The sequence below is a fragment of the Gekko japonicus genome, unplaced genomic scaffold (genome assembly GCF_001447785.1).
Source record: "Gekko japonicus isolate JY-2015 unplaced genomic scaffold, Gekko_japonicus_V1.1 scaffold332, whole genome shotgun sequence".
In the NCBI taxonomy this organism is placed as follows: Eukaryota; Metazoa; Chordata; class Lepidosauria; order Squamata; family Gekkonidae; genus Gekko; species Gekko japonicus.
Genome location: NW_015177015.1, coordinates 527,564 through 534,127, shown reverse-complemented (window position 1 = coordinate 534,127; position 6,564 = coordinate 527,564).

The following is a 6,564-nucleotide window of genomic DNA, read 5'->3' as shown; positions in this document are numbered from 1 at the left end:
GTTTCCATTTCCTAAAATGGGGAAAGCTCTCAGCAAACAAGCCTAGTTTTCCAGATAGCTGTTGTGCTTCCTATTCCCATGTCTCTCTAGTGGCGCCAAAAATAATAATCTGTGAGCAAACTGCTGTTCAATCACAATGCCTTCCTTTTTTGATAGGTACAGAGGCAGAAGTACCATGCTTGCACACCGCTTGTTTTAAAAGGGCCAAGCTAAAGTGGCACAGGCCTGTGCCTTTGAATGGAGATCACTGCCTGGCAGATACACATTTGAGGTGATGATGTGGAGCTGGAAGGAGATGTTGCTCCATTATTGCAGAGCAGGAAAACTGATTTTTTAAAAAAAATTACAAAAACTAAATGTGTAATAGTTACACCCCTAAAATATTATTTCTCTGCCCCTATTAAGCCATGCCAATTTGCATCCATGGGAGATGCAGTGAATCCCAGTATTACCCATCTGGAGGAACCCGTCCTGCACCGACAAAACAGCACTCCGAACAGCCATGACAGTCACTTCAAGCCAATGAGTTATCCCTCCCCCCCACACACACACACAAAACTCTCCACAAAAGCAGAGGCAATCCATTTTAAAATTCAACTACATTTGCATTGCTCTGCTGGCAGTGGGTAAGGCTGGGAGGGGTTCAATCCATGCAAGTTCAGGATTAGTCCATCAGATTAGGGATGGGGAGACCTGGTTACATTCCGCCATGATACTCACTGCGTAACCCCAGGCCTTAGGTACCTTAGATGACCCTAAGGTAAGCCTTAGCTTACCTTACAGGGGCACTGAGACTAAAATGCAGGCAAGAAGAACCACTTGAAAAAGGGTGGAATTTTTAAAAGAGAGAAGTGTCAAGAGCAAGGCATTCAAACAAAGCCAGCATCTACTAGTAGAACTAGATGTAGAAATATAGCCTATACACACACAAAAGAGCAATCCTAAACTGGTCTGCTCAGAATCCTAAAGTCTATTCAATGGGGCATACAAGGGAGTTGTTTTATGCAGTGGCCCTTCAGTGGAGGAAACAGAAAGACACAGGATGGTTTTTTTAAGGGGGGCAGTGAGTTTCATAATATCCCCACCAATACTAATAAATATTTCATTTGACATAATTCAGGATCAATTCATTAATCTCTCCTTTGATTTTATGGCCACATTTCCCCATTTGTTTGGGGCTGAACCTATTCCAAAATTATGGACCCAGATTTAGCCCCTCACCAAATCAAGAAGAAGAGGAGATTGGATTTATACCCCGCCCTTCACTTGGAGTCTCAGAGCGGCTTACAAACTCCTTTCCCTTCCCCTCCCCACAACAGACACCCTGTGAGGTGGGTGGGGCTGAGAGAACTCTGACACAAACTGCTCTTTTTCAAGGACAGCTGTGCCAGAGCTTGTGACTGACCCAAGGTCACATCAGCAGGTGCAAGTGGAGGAGTGGGGAGTCAAACCCGGTTCTCCCAGATTAGAGTCCGCACACTCAACCTCTACACCAAACTGGCTCTCAAATCAACAGGAATATCAATGTCTGGACAACCTGCTGTCACTTTTATTTGTATAAAACAGATTCACAACATGTCTTTGCTAAGCCTCAACTCTTACAGGTCCCAAAACGTGGTTGGAAGATGCATGATGGAGTCATGTGGGTGGGATGGCCTGGATGGAAGACAGGGTTCCCAATGCTGCCTGGGTAAATGCTGGGAGATTGGGGGAGGGGGATGGAGAGGATGTAGTTTAGGAAGGATGGTGATGCCACTTCTGGGTAATACTGTAGGAGTTTCCTCTAATTTCTATATGATGGAAACCAGGGGAAATCCATGGAGCATCACTATGGAGGTCATTTTTTGCCCTGCTCCGCAATTTCTTGAGTACAGGATATTGGAACTGGGGGCAGCAAGGAATCCCCTATCAGGCCTGGGAAATCAGGAAGCCTAATGGGAGACCGTCTTGAGCTCCATGTAGAAGATTTTTGTGATATACATGTAATAAATAAATAAAGATGTTACATGATCACCAACAAAATGGAAAAAACCAGCCACTCATTATTTATCATGTTGATTGTGTGTATTATACTGTTCTTAATGCACTATTTTGAGTCTCAGCATGAAAGGCAAACTAGAAGTAGAGACCATTGCACTTAAAGTTTAGTATAATGCAGTCAATAAAGCAGGGATTCCACAAATGGAGAACAATGCAGTGAAACAATATATTACATATAATAAGCAATGTAATAAAACCGGATTACAAAATTAGGGAACAATGTAATAAACATAGCATAATATATACAATGAAGATTGCCTTAAATTCCACAGATATTAATTCCAAACTTATTCACTTTATAAGAATGCCCTCCTGAGCAATTCCATTTTACATATACTGCAAAATGGTGGGAATATGGGAGCTTTTCTTTGCTGAGAGTCTGTCACAAATTGGGGCTGTTTTTTGTAATTGTATTATCAGTCTGAGGGGATAGCCACACAATACACAGAAATGTATATAAGAGCACCAATTCCATTTTTTAAATTATCAATCTGAGGGGGGTTTGTAATGGAGAAGTGGAGAGGCTTACTGATGGAGCAAGTCCCACCATGTTCAGTAGGACTTACTCCTATGTATGATGTGTTGAGCACATCATTTTTCCAGAACAAAATGATGTAGCAAGAATCTAGATTAAGATCAGGATTGTCAGGGCAAATATTCCAGTTATTCCTGTATCCAACTGCATATTCCAAAAACAGGCTCTTAATAGTACAATCCTACACAGGTCTATTCAGTAGGGCTTACTCACATGAAAGTGTTTTTAGGATTACACCGTTAGTATTTTAAGATGAAGTGGCAATTTAAATGGATTCAGCCTTCTGCTAGAGTCCATTGAGCCACTGAAAGTTTGTTCTTAGGGGATCAATGGACCCTCAGGAATACAGGGGCAAAAAGAGGAAATGCAGTGTGTGGGGGGGAACAGTGGAAACCACCATGCCCTCTTAAGAAAATTTGAGTGCTCTTACGTCTTTGAAATATGCAATCAACCCAGGCCAGTATCTCCGCAAGTATGTGATTTAAGGAACACTTCTGAAGGTGAACTCACAATCAAAATGATTTCAGTTTTGTATATTATGTTGTTTTAATTGTATATTATATTGTTTTAATATCTCTGCAAGGTACAGGCCCACTCCAGTGATGAAGTGTCTTAGGGAATAAGACAAGGGAATAAACAGGTAAGTTTAGCAGATGTGCAAGGAAAGGGTAAGTGGCATTTTAAAAAAAAAATGTATATAAAAGTTTTAATATAAAATTCTACCACGATAGGCTAAGTGAAAAGGGTTAAAATACTAAGGACAAATTGTTAAAAATACCTTTAGGTACCAACATTGCGTAACTTTTCATTGTTGTTGCTGCTCAAACTACTTAGGTGTTGTTAATTTTAGTTCTAAACAGGCTCAGAAGTTCTTGGCAAGTTTTACTGCAGTATAGGAAGGGTTAAATAGAGGGTCAAACAAAGGAAAAGAATTAAAACTGAGGGTACAGGGCTATCTTAAACTCCAATATCACTTTGAAACATATTATACCTATAAAGTAAAAATAGCAGAGACTACAAATAGTGAGCTCACAGATAAGGTTAAACCTTAGGCAGATTTTTATAACAGAAAAAGGAAAACAAATAACAAAACAAACTACAGATAGTGTTTCAATACAGCTAGTGACTATACAGCTAGTGACTATAACGGGAACAGTGACTATAACACTATTAAGGTTAGCATTTACAACGGGAACAGTGACTATAACACTATTAAGATTAGCATTTACATAAATAGGGAGTTGCCCAAAAGACCAACACAACCACATTTATTTATTTATTTATTATTTACTATTTTTGATTTATATCCCACCCTGCCTGCACAATTTTAGAAGGTGTAACTTCTCTCAAACAAGGGGGCTTGTGAAGAAGAAACTGAAAGGAAGGGTAAGGCAGTCAAATCCCTTTGGGAAGCTTAGACACTATTTAAAATTACAATTCTAGAAGCTCAGATAAAATGTATACCACAGGTTAGAAAAGGTACAAATAGGTATTTTAAAAGGTCTACTTGGTTAACAAACAAAGCATTGGAAGCAGTAAAAAGTAAGAAGGGTTCCTTTAAGCGGTGGAAGGCTAGTCCAAGTTAGGTAAATAAAAGGAAGCACAGACTGTGGCAAATAAAAGGCAAGCCATTGATTAGACAAGCAAAAAGGGACTATGAGGAACATAAAGACCAACAATAAAAAGGTCTTCAAATACATTAGTAGCAGAAACAGCTAGGGAGGTAGTTGGGCCTTTGGATGACCATGGGGTCAAAGGATTACTAAAGGATGATAGGGAAATGGCAAAAGAGTTGAATGTGGAAGATAGGAGGTGCTTGCCCACTCCAGAACCACTGATTTCAGGAGGGTTGTTGAAAGACCTGAGTCAGATGGAAGTGACGAGAGAGGAGGTCCAAAAACCGATAGACAAATTAAAAACTGATGAATCACCAGCCCCAGATGGAATACATCCAAGAGTTCTGAAAGAACTCAAATGTGAACTTGTGGATTTCGTGACAAAAATATGCAATCTATCACTAAAAGCTGCCTCCATTCCTGAGGACTGGAACGTAGCTAATGTAACCCCCATCTTTAAAAAAGGTTCCAGAGGAGATCCAGGAAATTACAGGCCGGTCAGTCTAACATTGATACTGGGTAAATTGGTGGAATCCATTATTAAAGATAAAATAAGTAGGCATGTTGACGAACAAAAGCTATTGAGGAAGAATCAGCATGGATTCTGTAAGTGAAGATCTTGCCTCACTAACCTTTTAGAGTTCATTGAGGGGGTGAACAAGCATGTGGACAAGCGTGGCCCAAAAGATGTTGTTTACCTAGGCTTCCAGAAAGCTTTTGAAAAAGTTCCTCATCAAAGGCTCCTAAGTAAACTCAGCAGTCGTAGTATAAGAGGACAAGTCCTCTTGTGGATTAAACACTGGTTAATTAACAGGAAACAGCGAGTGAGTATAAATGAGCAGTTTTCACAGTGGAGGGTGCTAAGCAGTGGAGTACCACAGGGCTTGGTACTAGATCTGGTGCTTTTTAACTTGTTCATTAATGATTTGGAGTTGGGAGTAAGCAGTGGAGTGGCTAAGTTTGCGGATGACACTAAGTTGTTCAGGGTGGTGAGAACCAGGGAGGGTTGTGAGGCACTCCAGAGGGATCTTTGAAGGCCAAACGAATGGGCATCAATGTGGCAAATGAGGTTCAACATGGGCAAGTGCAAAGCAATGCACATTGGAATTAAAAATCCTAACTATAAATACACGTTGATGAGGTCCAAACTGGCGAATACTGACCAAGAGAGAAATCTTGGAGTTGTGGTAGATAACTCACTGACTCAGTGTGTAACAGCAATAAAAAAGGCAAATGCTATGCTGGGGATTATTAGGAAGGGAATTAAAAACAGATCAACCAGTATCGTAATGCCTCTGTATAAATCAATGGTGCAGCCTCATTTGGAATACTGTGTGCAGTTCTGGTCACCGCACCTCAAAAAAGATATTATAACATTAGCAAAAGTACAGAAACAGCAACTAAAAAGATTAAGTGGGTGGGACACTTTCCCTATGAAAGGTTAAACAGGTTGGGGCTCTTTAGCTTGGAAAAACAACAACTGAGGGATGACATGATACAAGTTTACAAAATTATGCATGGGATGGAGAAAGTAAAGAAAGAAGTACTTTTCTCCCTTTGTCACACTACAAGAACTCATGGGCACTGAATGAAATTAATGAGCAGTAAGCTTAGAACAGATCGAAGGAAGAACTTCTTCACCCAAAGAGTAATTAACATGTGGAATTCACTGCCACAGGCAGTGGTGGTAGCTACAAGCATAGCTTCAAGAGGGGATTAAATAAACATAAGGAGCAGAGGTCTATCAGTGGCTATTAGACACAAGGTATAGATGGAACACCTCTGTCTGGGCAGTGATGCTCTGTATTCTTGGTGCTTGGGGGGGGGAACAGTTGGAGGGCTTCTGGAATTCTGGCCCCACTGGTGGACTTCCTGATGGCACCTGGTTTTTTGGCCACTGTGTGATACAGAGTGTTGGATTGGATGGGTCATTGGCCTGATCCAACATGGCTTATGTCCAAATCTTATGAGGAAAGGCTGAAAGAGTTGGGTATGTTTAGCCTGGGAAAGAGAAGGCTTAGAGGGGACATGATTGCAGTCTTCAAATATTTGAAGAGCTGTCATGTAGAAGATGGAGCAGATCTATTCTCTCTTGCTCTGGATCGCAAGACTGGATCTAATGGCTGGAAATTACAAGTCAGTCGTTACCGGCTAAATATCAGGAGAAACTTCCTAACTGTAAGAGTGGTTGAGCAATGGAATAGACTGCCTCGGGAGGTGGTGGATGCTCCTTCGCAAGACATTTTCAAGTGGAGGCTGGACGACCATCTTTCGGGTATGTTGTAGGGCTATCTTTCAGCTATGTTCCTGCAGAGTGCTGGGGGTTGGACTAGATGACCTTCAAGGTCCCTTCCAACTCTAATATTCTATGAT